The sequence below is a fragment of the Sus scrofa genome, chromosome 13 (genome assembly GCF_054392235.1).
Source record: "Sus scrofa isolate SSC_HxYL_T2T_F1_AM1 chromosome 13, Sscrofa_HxYL_maternal_Yorkshire_Landrace_v2.0, whole genome shotgun sequence".
NCBI lineage: Eukaryota > Metazoa > Chordata > Mammalia > Artiodactyla > Suidae > Sus > Sus scrofa.
This window is the reverse complement of record NC_139395.1, coordinates 222,978,127-222,994,485: the sequence shown is the minus strand read 5'-3', so window position 1 is coordinate 222,994,485 and position 16,359 is coordinate 222,978,127. Positions and strand designations below refer to the sequence as shown.

General features: G+C 60.1%; 1 long non-coding RNA gene across 1 annotated transcript; it reads right to left on the bottom strand.

Annotated features, from left to right (window-relative positions):
- Positions 1-398: 398 nt before the first annotated feature.
- LOC146397932 (uncharacterized) lies at positions 399-13,233 on the bottom strand. Its single transcript, XR_014823967.1, has 6 exons — positions 11,085-13,233; positions 7,016-10,919; positions 6,544-6,619; positions 6,276-6,410; positions 5,848-6,059; positions 399-5,251 (listed from the first exon to the last, which is right to left on the bottom strand). It is a non-coding gene; the product is annotated as an uncharacterized LOC146397932 (long non-coding RNA).
- Positions 13,234-16,359: the final 3,126 nt, after the last annotated feature.

Below are 16,359 nucleotides of genomic sequence, written 5' to 3'. Positions count from 1 at the left end.
TGCAAGCAGTCACACTCCCTTCTCCTTTAGTTTCTCCCATTGGCTGGAATACAAACCTGATGGCTGGCGCTTAGGCAGCCATCTTGGACTATGGGTTAGCAACCAAGGGTTTGAGGAAGATTGTGCCGTAGGATAAATATGAGGCTGGAGCCCCAGTCCCAGCCCTGGGATGCCCAAGTTTGCCTGAGAAAATGAATGTTCCATTTAAGCTGTCTTTTACTTCTTTTCTTATCTTCCCTCTGAGCCTTTCCTAGGACTTGCACCATGTTGTCTAGAGGTGGGCACGTCTGCATGGCCTTACAGCGAATGCTTTCAAGAGTTTACCATGAAGATAATGATATATGATACAGGCTTTTAGAAAAATATCTTTTTTTTTTTCCTAAATGACTGCACCTACAGCATATGGAAGTTCCTGGGCCAGGGATTGAATCCAAGCCACAGCTGCAACCTATGCCCACAGCTATGGCCACACCAGACCCTTTAAGACATTGTACCAGGCTTGGGAGCAAACCCACACCTCTGCGATGAACTGATCCACTGCAGTCAGATTCTTAACCCCCTGTGCCAAAGTGGAACTCCAAAATATCCTTTTTATATACTCTGAAATCATTTTTTTAGATTAGAATGATTTCTTTCCTAAATGTTGGAAAAATTTGCCAGTAAAACCATCTAGGCTTGGTTTTCTTTGAAAGATTCGTATCCACAGATCCAATTTAACTAATGTTCATAGGACTATTCAGGTTATTTATTTCTTCTTTCTTTGCTTTTGTTAAGTTATGTTTTTCTAGAATTCTATCCACTTTACCCAAATTTTATTTTTATCTTTTATTTTTTGTCTTTTTTTTTTTTTAGGGCCAAACCCACCGCATATGGAGGGTCCCAGGCTAGGGGTTGAATTGAAGTTGTAGCCTCTGGCCTACACCACAGCCACAGCAACGCCAGATCCAAGCCTACAACTGTGACCTACACCATAGCTCACGGAAACTCTGGATCCTTAATCCCCTGAGCGAGGCCAGGGATTGAACCTGTGTCCTCATGATACTAGTCAGGTTCATTTCTGCTGAGCCACAGAAGGAACTCCCATCCAAATTTTTAGATATCTTCGCATAAAATTATTTGTAACATCTGCCTGTAATCGGCGAACTATCTATGGTTATGTCTTCTGCCCTCATTCCTAACGCCAGTCATTTGCGCCTCCTTCTTCCTGAACAAGATGGCCAGGGGTTTGTCCATGCTATCAGCCATCTTCAAAGAGCCGGCTTTTGGTGTTGTCAACGCCCCACCGTGTGTTTGTTTTAAACTTGGTATCTGCCTCCCTTTCCCTGTGCTTCTCTCCTTTCTTGCCATCTTTGAATGATCCTGTTCTCACTCATTCCTGCTGCCCCTTCCCCTTACAAGTTAAGAAGTGAGTGCTCTGTCTCTGGCGTCTCATCAGTCGTGCCATCTGCCTGCTTAACTGCCCTCAGTCTGAAGGTAGCTCACCTTGCTCTTATTATTCTGTTTTATTTTATCTTGTTTGGTAGACAACATGTGGTGTCTTAGATAGTCTACTTTTCAGTTTTAGCTGCAAAAGTTGGCTGGCTCCTTTGCTCTTAATCATATACTCTTCATGTTTTCCATGGTTTTGTTTTTGCTAGATTAGAGATAACTTCTCCAGCTCCATCTTCCATTTCACTAGTTCTTCCTTTAACTACATCAAACTGCAGTTGAATCTATCCTTGATTACTGACTCTTTGTTTTTAATTTACTTTTTATCCATTGAGTTTTATCTCCATGTATTACAGTTTTCATTTTTAGAATTTCCGTTTTCAGTTTGGCTTAATCATTTTTTATGGTCACATGCTCTTTATTCATATGTTATATCCCCTTTTTATTTACTAAAGCATTTCTAGCTCACTGGATATTCTGCCCTGACAGCCCCACAGGAAGAGTGTTTGTGGGTCATATTCTGCTGCCTGTGGTGTTTGGGCTCATTTGTGGTACCTCGTTGCCTGTGTGCTTTGTGAATTTTTTTACCATTATTTTCTGATTCTTCAACTTTTGCTTGTAGCAGCCCCTTGAGGTGGGGTTGAGCTTGGGTCCCACCAGAGTCTCTGCCAGCCTGGAACCACTTAAGTTGAGATTCTGGGCCTTGGACCATGCAGGCGGTGTGAATTTGGGGTGCCATGGGCGGTGTGAATTGGGTGCCATGGGCGGTGTGAATTTGGGGTGCCAGATTTTCTCTTCCACTCAATGACAAAATTAAGAGCTGGCAGTCCCCTGGGTAGGAGGTTGGGGTGCTGTTCTGGTTCATCCTTGTGAGGAGGGTATGAGCCTGTTTGTGGGTAGGGTCCCCCAGGAGCTTCCACTGATCCAGCCCCCCTGAACCTCCTCCACCTGGCTCCCCAGGCTCCTGCACGCACTCCAGCTCCAGCCTCTGCGTGTTCACTCCTCACCTGCCAGCTCCCTCAAGTGTCTGAGAAAACACTGTTCCTGTTCTATTCAGCACTTTTGCTTCCAGTGGGAGTGACGGGCAGGGAACCAAGTCCCCAGATCTGCCAGAAATAGAAGCCCTCTGCAAGCTTGTAAGAGCCTGGTGCTGAGGGCTCCCTGCCTGGACTTGGGGTGTGGGTGAGAGAAGGCAGGGGATAGCCCTGGCTGCCCTCAGCTGACCTCTGCACCAATGCCCAGGGTGAGGCTGGCAAAGTCAGGATGCTCCTGGAAGAAATACTCTTACCCCCGTCATTGCTGCACAGGTCACATGGTGCACGCGTGATGCACAGCCAGCCTTGCTCTATAGGAAGCATGACCTGCAGCTGTGCGTTTTTCTGCATTTGCTGTGGGGAACAGTGCTTTGCCAGTGCTCCCACCTCACAGCACTCAGGTGGCCAGGCCCCGGGTCCCTGCACACCCTCTGCTGGGGTCCTACTTGGCCTGGCCCTAGTCAATCTGTTCCTGAGACAGCCCAGTGAGTCATGAAACGGCCCCATGTCATTGGCAAGGACACAGAGAGCAAGGGCCTGGCCTCACTGGGCCAAGTCGAGAGGGTGTGAAAGGCACAGACACAAAATGCAGAGAGTGCATTCAGCACAGCGGGACACCAGGGATAAAAATAAAGGCGTCTCTGCACCCTCTTGCTCCCAGGGCAGTTTCGTGGGCGCTGTTGGCTTCATCCCTCATCACCTTCTGCAAGGACACCTCACATCCCGCCCTGCTGCAGGCTCCCCACGGCCCCCCAGCCTGGGCTGCCTGCAGGTCCAGTCCAAGTTCTTCATGTCCTGTGTATCCAAGGTCACTGTGTCCAGGCTGGTGCCAGCTATTGGCTGTGGCTTTGTGATTTCGGGACACCTTTCTGCTGCCCCCAGTGGAGCTGGCTGGGTTCAGGAGGTGGCAGGAGATCCTGGGCTGGCTGGACAGGGCAGGGAGTATGGGGAAGAGGATTCTGGGACTCCTCTGGGATGGACAGTCCAGTGTCCCCTGGCTCTTTTCCCATGTGGGTGGGAAATCCATCCCATTCCTGACCCAGCACTGCCTGACCTCCAGGGGCACCAGCCAGGCTCCCTGAGCCCTGAGCCGAGGATCCTCCCACCTTCTCCCAGCCCCGCTCCCCAACAAGGCCTGACCGTGGCTGGGGGTCCCAGACACTGCTCCCGGACCTCCTTTCCTTCCTTTGGCCTGGCCGGGGCTGGGTTCTGCCCTCTGGCGGTCACCTGCCCTCTGGGGCTGGGAGCAGCAGCCGCCCCTCCTGGCGGACTGTGTAAGGACAAGGGCCTCTGCATGCTCAGTGGGGTCAGCACGGAGCAGGACCTTCCCTTGGTGTGGGGCACCCAGCAAGAACCCCTCCTGAAGTCCCAACACCCCACATGGTGCTCTTGGGCTGAGCCCACCTCGTCCACTCCAGGAATGGGCAGGGTCCTGGCTGGCCAGTGTGCTTGGCCACTATGATTGGCTCAGGATGAGCATGTGACTCAATCCTAGCCAATGAGCATCTTCCCTGGGACTTTGGCTGGAACTAGGGGGAAAGAGGCTGTCCACTGGGTTGGCCCTGGGGACATGACCCGGGCTGGCCGAAGCCACAGGGACTGGAGCCAGCAGGAAGTCACCAGAGCCAAGGGGAGGAAGTGCAGAGACGACCCCGGCCCCAGGCTGAGGCACAGCTGTTCCTGGGGAGAGTATCCCCCACGTGGGTCTAGCCGGTTGGAGCAGGGCCCACTTCGGACGTGAGCGTCCAGGGCTCTCGTGCTCCTGCCTTGACTGGTCAGAACGGTGATGTGGAGACCACACCTCTGGGTTGGGGGCACCCACCAAACATTAGCAAGGGCAGAGGCAAGCAGCATGTAAACTCTCAGAGCATTCGGCAGTCAGCAACTGTTCTCTTGCCGGAGCAGGTGCCAGATTTTTTCAAACCACACAACGAATGCATATTTATTACGGAAAAGTGAGAAAACAGGCAAAAACAAAAAGATCTTCGCCAGACACCGTTCCAAAGTAACAGCAGTCGGAGCAGTGGTTGCTCTATGCTTTCCTAGGCGTTCTGTGCAGAAATTACACCTGTCAGTGTCTACATATAAAAATAGGTCCTAAGCTACACACTGTTTCACGATCCCACTTTTTTCACCCAGTATGGATCACGAAGGTTTTTCCATGGCAACAAATAGATAACGCGGTCATCATTTTTTTTTTTTTTTTGCCATTTCTTGGGCCGCTCCTGCGGCATATGGAGGTTCCCGGGCTAGGGGTCTAATCGGAGCTGTAGCTGCCAGCCTACACCAGAGCCACAGCAACGCAGGATCCAAGCCGCATCTGTGACCTACACCACAGCTCACGGCAACGCCAGAACCTTGACCCACTGAGCAAGGCTAGGGATCAAACCCGCAACCTCATGGTTCCTAGTCGGATTCGTTAACCACTGCGCCATGACGGGAACTCCGCGGTCATCATTTTTAATGGCTAGGTGGTATTTCACTGTGGAAATCAATGCTGTTTTAAATAAACACTCTGTTGTTACTGGGCCTTCAGGTTTGCTGCTGTTCTTTCTCCAGGCTCTCCATAACTGCTGCATACCTGGGCCTCTCGGCACATTTATCCAGTCAGTTTCTTGGCGTAAACGACAGAGGAATTGCTGCCATGCGGGTTTAACAAGTGCATAAATTTTGCCCAAATACTGTCTCGACAGGGCCGGGGCTGACAGGTCACAGGCTTGTAGGTCCCAGCTGCCTTATCACCCTCTGGAGAGTCCACGTCTCCCGTGAGAATCTGTGACGCTAGATTCCTAAACATTTTTCACATAGTTACTAGCTGTTTGTTTCCCTTTTGTGGCCTTTTAGCCACTTTTCATGGGGGTGTGGCTTGGTTTAGTCCCTCGGGACTAGACCCTGAGTCCCGGATTAGCTTCCAAGCGGCTTATTTGGGAGGTGGTCCCATCTCCGGGGTCGGGGAGGGACCTGGGAGAAGAAGGCCGCCCATGAGGGGGTCTTAGAAGCCCCTTGCCGCTGTCCCGTGGGGCCAGGGCACCCCCCACCCCCAGGGATGAGAAAGCTGAGTCTGGCTTTGTTGAGGCTGCCGGAGGGGTCAGTGCAAGGGCTCCAGGCTGGCCCCATGCAGCCCCTGAAAAGACGTGCAAGGGACCACAGCGGCAAGTGGGCGGGGCGGGGTGGGGGCAGCCTCGGGGCGACTTTCCCTTGGTCTCCGTGTACTTCAAAGTGTGGGCTACTGGGCCTCGTAATGTGTCCTAGAGGCTGAAATCCTGCCTCCCCCAGAGTCCTCTCCTTTCTAGGCTGTTCCTGGGATATTTTCAGCCATGCAAAAAATTTCACTTCTTAATTTAATTCTGAATCTGTACAGTGTCTGCCTTTAGGATGTGCTTACCGAGTATTTCTTCGCGTCCAGAGAACACAAACATTGTGCTCATTTATTCCTTGTGTTTGAATCACTGTTTTCAAGGAAAGGGCGTCAGCCGTCTGGAAGCAGCTTTCTCTGCGTCTCCTCTGGTGCCTTGCGGAGAAGCTGGAAGGGTCTGTGCCGAGGACCGGGAGGCAGGGGCCTTTTGGACCCACGCAGCCCAATTTTGATTTTTATCTCTATCAGAAAACAGGATAGATCTAGACAAAGATCAAAGAAATAAGAGCAGTCCCTTTTGCAAGCAGTGACCGTCTAGCTGGCTTTCTTCCCCCGCCACCTGCCTGGGCGTGCGGGGGTGGCCTCCAGATTCAGGGGAGGTTCCAGACCCAGCTCGGCCACCTGCCCGGCTGCTGCTGCTGTGGAGCAGACCCGACACACCTGCCACCCGTTCAGACCTTTTAGGGGAAGACGGGGGCCGATGCCTGCGGACGGGCCATGGCCGTCCCCGCCCAGAGCGGCCCTGCAGACACCGAGGGGCTGCTCACGGTCCACTGCCAAACTCTGCCTCCCCTCGGACTCGGAGACCTCGCCTAAAAGTGGCAGAAAGTCAATGTGTGGGGCCCCGTGGTCCCTTGAAGCTTCCCGACTACACAACCGCAGCCACAGACCATACACACGCGACACGCAAGGGAACGCGCGGCTGCGTGCCAGGCAACTGCTGACCTGAGTCGGCCACTGTGGGGCCTAGTCTGCTCCTTTCCAGGGACAGAGAGCCTGGGGAACCAGGAGCCTGGGGACCCTGTGGAAAGGCAGGGCAGCAACGAGGCCTGGAAACTTCCAGAGGCGTGGAGGGACTCCTGGGGCCTGTCCCCATCCCTCCCCGAGAGCTCTGCCGGCTCTGCCCCGTGACCCTCATAGCAGTGCGGGAAATACCGCAAGTATTTGCCCTGCTTGACGCTGCGGGATTCACAGCGACCCTGCCGTGTTCCGCGTCTTGATGAAGTGGGCTCCCCTGCCGGCAGCTTCCACCCCCGCGGGGCTCCCCCAAGCTGCCAAGGGGCCCACAGGGCCTCGGCCTCCCTGTGCGCAGGTGAGAACCACTTTCCCACGGGAGGGGGCGAGGCAGAGGCTTGTGCCCAGGGGCAGGAGCGCGGACCGGGCACCAGCGCGGGCCCGCAGACCCCGCTCTACTCACCTAAGTTTTTCTTCTGTTGCCTGTGCCTTTGGGGTCCTGCTCAAGAAGTCACTGGTGGGAGTTCCCGTCGTGGCGCAGTGGTTAACGAATGCGACTGGGAACCATGAGGTTGCGGGTTCGATCCCTGCCCTTGCTCAGTGGGTTAAGTATCTGGCGTTGCCGTGAGCTGTGGTGTAGGTTGCAGACGCGGCTCGGATCTCGCGTTGCTGTGTCTGTGGCGTAGGCCGGTGTCTACAGCTCCGATTGGACCCCTAGCCTGGGAACCTCCATGTGCTGCGGGAGCAGCCCAAGAAATGGCAAAAAGACAAAAAAAAGACAAAAAAAAAAAAAAAAAGAAGTCACTGGCAAGGTCAATGTCATGGGGCTTTTGTTGTGTTTTCTTCTGAGAGTTTTGTCACTCTAGGTCTTACACTTAAGTCTTTGATCCATTTTGGTCTGTTTTTACGTGGTGTTAGGAAGGGCCCAGCTTTGCTCTCTGACACGTGGAAAACCAGTCTTCCCAGCACCGTTTGTTGAAAAGGCTATCTTTCCCTCTAAAGGCCCCCAGGCCCTTGTCAGGACCACGTGGCCTGACGTGCGAGGGTTTATCTGGTCCTACTCCAGCCTTGGCCTATACATCTGACCTCGGGCCGGTGCCCCTGGGTCTTTGCAGCAAGTCTTGCAATCAGTAGCGGTGGGTCCTCCAGGAAAGAGCTGCCTGCGTGGTGCAGGGTGAGGTGTGCAGGCCTGGCCTGCCAGGACACTCGGGCGGTTCAGGCCAGGCCCTGGGTCTGGCCTCTCACCTCGGGTGCTGATTACACTGCGAGGCTGCCCCTGATCCCACCACACAGCCTGGTCCACCCTGGGCACAGCCTCCCCGGGCACAGCTCTGGGCCCCACCACCCTGCCAGCCCCTCAGCGCCTCCTGTGCACATGCGTATCCCCGTGACCTTGGCCATGCGCCTTGGTCCTGTGTGGCCTGGGCGTCCACAGACGCATGTGGGGCAGACATCGTAGCCCACCAGTGTTGCCCCCGTCACCTGTCCTGACCGCAGGTGCCTCCGGGCCGGCACCTGGGCCCTCGAGGACTCCGCTCCATGGAAAGGTCTCCACGGCTCTGCTCTCTCTCGCCCACCGGGCACCTGTACTTCTCCAGGCTTGTGTGAGGCTGGCACAGGGAGCCTGGCTGCCGGAGACCGACTGAGCAGCATGCAGGGGGACACGCTGTCATATCAGGATGGGGGTGGGGGGCCGGGGCAGAGCAGGGGGCAGCCTGGCCTTGCACAAGTGGTGGGAGCAGGGTTCCAGGTTTGTTTTTGCAGGTGGAGCCGGGCTCTGACTCATCTGTTGTCAGGTTGTTTCCAAGGCTCTCTGGCGCCAGTGGTGCCACTGAGGACACATCCCCGTCCGTCCCTGGGAGAGGTGCCCAGAGCGGAACTGCTGACATCCGCCTCCGTGCGACCTTGTCTCCCCAAGGCCGGTCCACTTGCTGTCGCCTGGCTGTGCTGGCCGCTGGAGGCCAAGTGCCCGTGTGCTCTGGAGGCACCCTTGGTCCTGACCGGCTGCCCTTTCTGGACACACATGCTGTCCCCTGGTGCTCACGGCGGGGCTCCCAGGCAGCAGTGCTGGCATCCGGACACCCAGACCCTCCGCTCCACATCTGCATGTCCCAGGAGCTCTGGGAGTCACATTTGGGAAGCCTGCTCCACGCTGCTGCCCTCCCGACACTAAGAATGGGCTTCACGGCTGACAAACACCCAGGTGAGGCCCCAGGGGAGCAGGGGCAGCTCCGTGGGCTCCTGAATGCCTCCTGCTTGCCCACTGCCCAGGGGCCGGTCGGTGAGGTCTCCCGCAGGCCAGCGTCCTCTGTCAGGTCCCAAGGTCGCCTCCTCCGTCCTGGTGCAGTGCCATGGGAATGGCAGAATGGTGGGTCCAAGGACAACCACGTCCTGTTCCGTGAAAATGGGGCCCCTGCTGGTTCACGTGGTGAAGGGGAGTGAGGTCGCAGTCAGCTGACCCTGGATGGGAGATGGTCTTAGCTGAGGGGGTGGCCCAAGGCCGTCCCCAGGGCCCTTGACCTGGAAGAGGGGGGCTGGAGGTGAGACGGATTTGCCCCCTATGTGGGCTCGAGGTGGAGAAGGGGCTGTAGGTCAAGGAAGCAGGGAAGGCAGGACAGGGTTCTGCTCCCGAGCTGCCCACACCGCCTGGATGCCCGGCTGCCAATACCAGGAGGCCCTTTTGTTGTCGCGGCCGCAGCAGGAAACCAGGGGGCCCAGTCTGTGCTCTCAGGAGTCTGGCCCTGCTGGGGGCTCCCTTCTCACCCAGGACCCCTCCCTCCGCTAGGGCCACGCTCTGGGTCTCCCTCCTTCCTCCCCCTCCAGCTCATCACACCTGCCCGGAACAGTGGCCCAGGGTGAGGACAGGCAGCCCCCGGGGCCCAGACTTGTAGGTTTCCTGTCGACAACCCACAAACCGGGCCAAAGGAACAACCAGGTCTGAAGATGGGGGCTGGCAGGGAGGGGGCATCTTGAGCCGGGGTGCCGCCCACCCCCAGCAACCCCCAGCCCTCGGGGAAAACCCTTTGGACCTCACAAACCACGGCCCCTGGCCCCAGATGTGGCCGTAGATTGGCAAGGCTCTCTGTCCCCATCAGCCCCACACAGATGTCACGGGCTGAGGGTCCAGGCCCAGGCTGGCCCAGATGGTCCCTTGCTGTGCCGATGTGAGGTCAGACACCAGGGTCCGTGGGGAGGCGGTGGTGACGTGGCGTGTCTGACACGGATGCCCTGGCTCGTCCCGTGGAGAGGGACCCAGACGGGCCCACACGAGTGGCTGAAGTTCTCCCTGTTGGAGCAGAACACGCCCTGGCTGGCCGCGTCTTCCCGTCCGGAGCACGTCTGTGGCTGTTTGTTCCCACATCGTCCTGAGACCTCAGACCCTTTCCAAAGGCCCTCCCCCGGGGGCCTGTGCAGCCGCCACGCCACCACCTGGAAGCCTGTCTCCATCTGTGGGATGCGGGCACAGGGAGGGGGGGTTAGCCACCCCCACCGCCCAAGCACCGGTGCCCACCCCGCCTCCTGGGCCACCCTGGCCAGCGGCTGCCTGCTCAGAGCCCGTCCCCCGTCTGCCCACGGCACGGTGGCCCACGCAAGGGCCTCGCGGGTCAACCCCAGCGACTGGAGGGGCGGCCTGGGGACAGCGTGGGAGGCTGGGTGTGCTGCCCACAAAAACAGAGCCGTGACCAAGGGCGCCTCGGGAGCCCCGGCAGCGACAGAGCGGGGCGTGTGGGAGCCGGAGCCCGGCCGCTTCCCAGCACCGCCGCCAGGATGCCAGGAGCCCAGGGGCCTGAAGAATGTCTGGGAATGTTGGAGGGCGGCCGGGGGGAGAGTGTGCAGCCAGCGGGGCGCGCGAGCCGCAAGGAAAACAGAGCCACAGATAAGGCCGCGCTCCTTCCGCCCAATGCTGACTTTGGCACCGGCGCTGGGGGACAGGAGGGGATGGCTGGGGGGCTTGAACCCTCCATGCCCAGACCCGGCTTCCAGGGAGGACGTGGGCCCGGAGGGGCTTCAGGTCCCCCTGCTCCCTGGCGGCCTGTCTCTGACGCGTATCTGGCGACAAAGGCTTTGCTGAGCATCGGGCTGAGCTGTGGTGGGAGGACAGGACCCAGACGTCGCTCTGGACCCGGGCGCTGGGCGGGTCGGGGCCGAGCACGGGGGGCCGTCTTGGCTTTTCCTTGTCTTGTCCGCGCTTCACCTGCGCCAGGTGTGAGGTCTGAGCAGCCACGGCTCTTCTGGGTCATCGACGCGGCCCCGTGGCTCTCCGTCCCCGCCTGTCCCCCTGCAGCGCTCAGCCTGACTCGGGGCCGTGGGAAGCGCCCTCGGCCCAGCGCCCTGGCTGGTTTCCTTCTCTTCCGTCTCCACTGACCCTGCGAGGAGCAGCCCGTTAGCTGTTTCACTGCTGTCTCTGTCCCCTCCCCCGAGGCCCCTTCCCCTGTCGCCTCTTCCCACACCTCCCCTCCCCTCTCCCCTCCCCCCGCCCCGTACACCTCCCCCTTCGTCCCCCCTCCCCTCCCCATCCCCTCCTCCCTCACCTCCCAAGCTGGAGGCTCGGGGCTGGAGCTTCACAGCCATCACGTTCCTTCCGGCCACTCTCCCTCTGCCTCCGCCTAGGGCCCCTCTGCCCTCTCCCAGCTGGATCCCTGTCCCTCATTCAGGGCTTTCTCCTGGCTCTCGCGTGGGCCATGGGGGCACGTCCTGCGAGGTCCCAGCCGGGTCGCAGGTGCATTGATGGCAGAAGGTGGTCCGGCGGCACTACACCACTCCCAGGAAGGCCAAACACCCCCACCACGTGGAGGCGGCCAGGTCACCGCGGCCCCTGGTGACCTGTGACCTGCAGGTGGTCAGGATGGAGCAGCTCAGGCCCGTGTGAAGTCCTCTGGGCCACAGAAACCACAGACCAGGCCTCGTCCAGGAAGCGTTGGGGACAAGGCCCTGGGCTCCAGCCGGGACAGCCCAGCGGGACGGTTGAGGGGGCATGTGGGCATGTCCAGTCCACTGGGCACCCCAGCATTTCTGGCTCACTGCCCCAGGGCCCCAGGCGGAGTGCGCAGAAGGATGGCATTTAGCCGGGCGCATCCCATGGAGGACGGGGAGGCCCCAGGCCGCCAGGGCTGGGGGACCGTGACTTGTTGGAGGAACCGAGGGTCTCTGTGGGTTGGTCACTGTCACTCGACTGTGGGGCTGCAATGGGGGAGAAGCGGGGGCTCGACCTCTGACCCAGACCCTGGCCCGGGGTGTCCGGCTCTCAGCAGCAGCCCCGAAGCCCTGCCCAGGCCAGAGGCACAGAGACGAGGGGGCACAGGCTGGGCGGAGGGACCCCACGTCTCAGTCCCCAGGCTGCCACCAGAGGCCAGGTGCGACAGCAAAGCCGGACGCAGGAGGCTGGGGTGGCAGCAGCGAGGCCGAGGGCTCCAGTTTTGCACCCCCCCCACCCCAGCCTCAGTTTGGGGAAGAGCAGCTTTTCCACCTTGAGGGGCACACAGCCCCCCTCTTCCGCCAGGACCCCTGCCACCGGAAGGGGCTTCTTCCGCACGGCGGTATTTTCTTCCGTTTCTGCAAACACGTGGGCTGAGCTGGGCCACCCACACCTGGGGGCAGTCAGCCCTGGGCCAAGTCCAGACCCTGCGAGGGCACAGACGCAAACTCTGCCACTGCAGCCCTGCTCCCTCGCCACCCCTGCACCTGTCCAGGCTCCCCTCTTGTGCTGCCACAAGCCGCAGCTGGGCCAGGGACCATTTTTGCTTCCGTCCAGATACTCCAGCTGCCAACCCAGGTCTGCTCTCAGGTGTGTCCCACTCAGACGAGCAAAGAGCACTACTGGCCGGAGCAGTGGACGCACGCAAGGCATCCAGGATGTGGGCCCAGCTCAGCCAGGAGTCCAGAGGGGTGGCCAGGCCAGTGCCCCTCTCGCACCGAGGCTCTCTGTTCCTGCAGTGGCTCTCCCTCCGGAGGGGCCCAGAGGGGACCCCAGTAAGCTCAGGAGCAGAGAGGGCCCCTTTCCCTGGAAGGCTCTGATGGCTCCGCTCAGGCCACACAACCATTCCTGCCCCGCCTCTGACCGGGATGATGGGTCAGGCCTGCCTCACACAAGAGCGGTGGGCTCCATCCAGACCATGTGGTGAGGAGGGGGTCCCCAGTTAGGGTCAGGTGGATAAGAGGCAGAGGCCACGACTGCAGGTGTTCATTGCCGCGTTACTCAGAGTGAAAGCCTGGAAATGACCGAGCATCCGTCCAAGGGCCGGGGGTCGATGGACTCGAGTGTCCACACCCGGCAGGCAGCGCGTGGGGCAGCCAGGAAGCAGCGAGGCTCCTGGGGACACTCACTGTGATGTGAAGACGGAGGGGTCAGATGCCATCCATGCCACAGCCCCACGCGTATCTGACATGCCACCGTAGACGCCGGCTCGGCACTCACCTGGGCAGCGGCAACACCAGTGAGTTTTATTGCTCTCCTCCGGCCGGTGAGCACTCTCTCAAGCTTCTAAAAGGAAGACATTAATTTTGTAACGAAAGGAAAAGCGAAGCCATGAACAGCCTGGCAGAGGGTACCGCGGCCCTCGCCAGGCTTTAGCGGGGGCTCTGGGAACAGGACGCCCTCCTGGGAGAAGCCCTAGGTCTGTCCTCCGTCACAACTGTGGGCCGCGGGGGACGGCCTGGCCCTGCTCACCCACCAACCCGCCGCCCTCCTGCCCAGCCCCTGGGTCCTCACGTAGCCCCGTCTCCCGAGCCGCGGCCGAGGCCTCATGCCCGGCCCTCCGTCCCACCTGAGCCGGAGGCAGGTTCCCGGGACGGCCCCATTCCCCACCAGCTGTTGAGATGGGCCAGAAGGACCCGCCTCCCCACCCAGTGCCCCCCCGCCTGCCCGGACGGCTGCCCATCATCAGAGACGCAAGCGGCGGCCCCTGGGGGCCCACAGCGCGAGGGCGCCGTCACCCCGCACGCTTGCCAGCCGCGGACGCTGGCTCAGATCCCAGATCACCCACCAGCCTCCTTGCCGCACCCCCATCCTTTTAGGAAATGAAAACCAGCGTCTGAGTATCGCCCTCCTGGGATGCTCTCTCCTCATGAATAATTCACCTCCCTGCAGAGCCGCGGCTTCCTTTAGCTCCGAGCTCCTCTGGTCAAATATCCATCAAGCAAACGGACAGAATCACTTAACTGGACAGAGAACACGGGCTGGTTCCGCTTGGGCACCTCCTGGGCAGAGCGACCCTTGAGGGCAGGGCCCTCCCCACGGGCCGGGGCTCGAGGGGGCGCGTCGGGTAAAGGAGCCCACCTCCGCGGCAGGCGATTCCCGAACTCTTGTCCCTTTGGCCTCGCAGAGGCCTGCTTTCCGGACTCCTAGGAGACAGTCGTGCCACCTCTCTGCACGACTGAGAGCAAAGGGGCCAGAGTGGGGGGCGGGGGGTGCCTTTGCTGCGCTGGGGGAGCAGCCCTTGCAGGGGGCGGCGATCTGCTTCTGTGGCTCCTACAGGTGGGCCCCCCCCGCCTCCCTCCTCCCTTCCACGTGATGGAAACAAGAGGAATTAACACATGTTCACGACGGCGCTAGATGGGATGGCCCCTCCCGGCTGGAACCTTCCAGAGTCCACCCCAAACCTCCCCCAGCGCCCTCACGCAGCCCCTGCCTGCTCTCCAGCCACATCCTGAACCTGCTGCTTCTCCCACGAACATCCTCTTCCAGCCCCGGGGGCTCCTCGCAGCCCTGCTTGGCCCTCACAGCCCAGCTGCCGTCCTGCCCACGGCCTGTTTGCAGCTGCCGTGCCCTGCAGGCCCCGTCTAGGCTGCCTGTCAATTACCATTCCCCAGCCCCCCCGCAGAACAGGAGTCCAGAGGCCCCATCAGAGGCCCAGGCCCAGGGCTCCGCCGGCTCTGCAGCCCATGCATAAGCTCTCCTGCCTGCGGCTGGCAGCCCCGAGGCTCCGGGCGGCTTGCTCAGCCCAACCCCAGTGTCGTCTGCTGAGCCAGAGAACAGAGGCGTACAGGGCACCCAGGGAGACGAGGCCGAGGCAGGGGGAGCTGAGGTTCCCCCCGACCCCTGCAGAGGGGGCCACCCCGACCTGGACCCCAGCTGCCCACTGCAAGGTGGCTCGGGGCTGCAGGTGGCGCAGACCAGGCTCTCCTCGGCCCCAGCCCAGCCTCAGAGGACAGAGCGTCGGGTGGGCTCTGCCTCCCCTCGGCCCTTCCCTGCTTGTTGTACCTGCAAACGGAAAAATAAAAACGCAAGACCAAACAAAATTTAAGCATAAAGTTTTTCTCTGCCCTTTGGTCTCCAGTGTGCACTGTGTGTCTGCGTTGACCAGACCTCCCCAGGGACAGACATACCTGCTCAGCCATAAAGGTCAACTTTTCTCCTTCTGACACCAGCCACCTAATTCCTTAGACGAGAGCGTTCCTTGCTCCGTCCTGGAAGGGGTCACAGTGGCCACCACGCGCCTCATGCATGCGGATGCCTGTGGGGAACTTGACATCCGGTGACCGTGTATCACCGCCTTGAAGACAAGGTCAGGTGCCGAGCAGAGGGGCCAGATGCTGGGCTACAGGAGGGTCTCGGGGGAGACCCTGACTCACGGCCTCATTCGTGTCACTCGCTGTACGACTTGTGTTCTGTCTACTTTACGAGAACCCCGTTTCTGCACAACTAAATGTGTGACTGGGCCTCCCGTACAGCTAACGATGACCGGGTGACCTGTAGCCGCTGCCCAAAGACGTGGCTCTGTGAGATCCGTGACGGCGACAGCGGAACTCCAGATGTGGGAAGAAGCCACAGGGGGGACCGTTTCGTGGACGGTAAGGGACGGACAGGACAGGAGCCTGGGGGCTTCGGTTTCTGTGACCAGCGTCCAGGAACAGCAGGTGGGGCCATCCAGGCGGCTGTGCCTGGCCAGGGAATGAGCGCTCCTGGCGCCCCGGGGTCACTAAACGTTGGCTGAAAATAAGACCACCTTGTGGGAGGGGGTCGTAAAGACACACAGCTGCCCCCCAGTTCCACTCGCATCGAGCCTCTGACCACGGGGAATTCAGGACGGGGCTCAGGACGAGGCTCTGCTCTGGGAAGACGGCAGAAGCAGCCCCAGACGGCGTCTCCCGGGGAAAAGGGGCCGCCTTGGGTTGTCGCATCCTCCTGCCCTTAGAAAAACTCTAGAACCGTCACCCACGGGTCTCCTCCTCCCGACCAGCAGCACCTTCCCCTGAGACGGGTGCCTGGCCACACGTCCCCCTGCCCCAGTCACACGTAGGCCGACCCCCGCCCGGAACAGGTCCAGGGCCACCGCCTCCCGGATGCAGTGCTCGGCTTGGCTTGAGGACCAGTCCCCGTTTCCTTCTCAGACTGACTCTTGGTTCCTCTTTTCCTCGACAGCATGAAGCCGCTGGGAGCTCACCCTCCAGGAAGGTGGCGTCCGGACAAAGTGACCTCCGCAGCTTGGCGTCTGCGGGGGCCCGGGGAGGTGCAAAGCGGACGCACAAGAGGCATCCTCGTGCTGTCGCTCCGAGGATGTTTCCCTCACGGGCAGGGAGGCCAGACCGAGGGCGACCCGTCACAACCGCCACGGCGCCGGGACCGCCCGCCTGGGCCACCTGTCCCCCTTGCTGCGCGCCGACTGTCACGTGAGCTGTATTCGCAGAAATAGGAGCAGAAGCCACGGGAGGCGCAGCTGCACAGACTCGGGTCCCAGGCCAGGCCTCCCGTGTCCTTGTCCTCCAGGGGAGCCGCTGCCCCCGCTGACTTCACCCCGCCCGGCCCACACCTGCGCCCGGGGCGGTGACAGGGGCCCCTGGGCGCCAGGGGAGGGTGTGGGTGCTGTC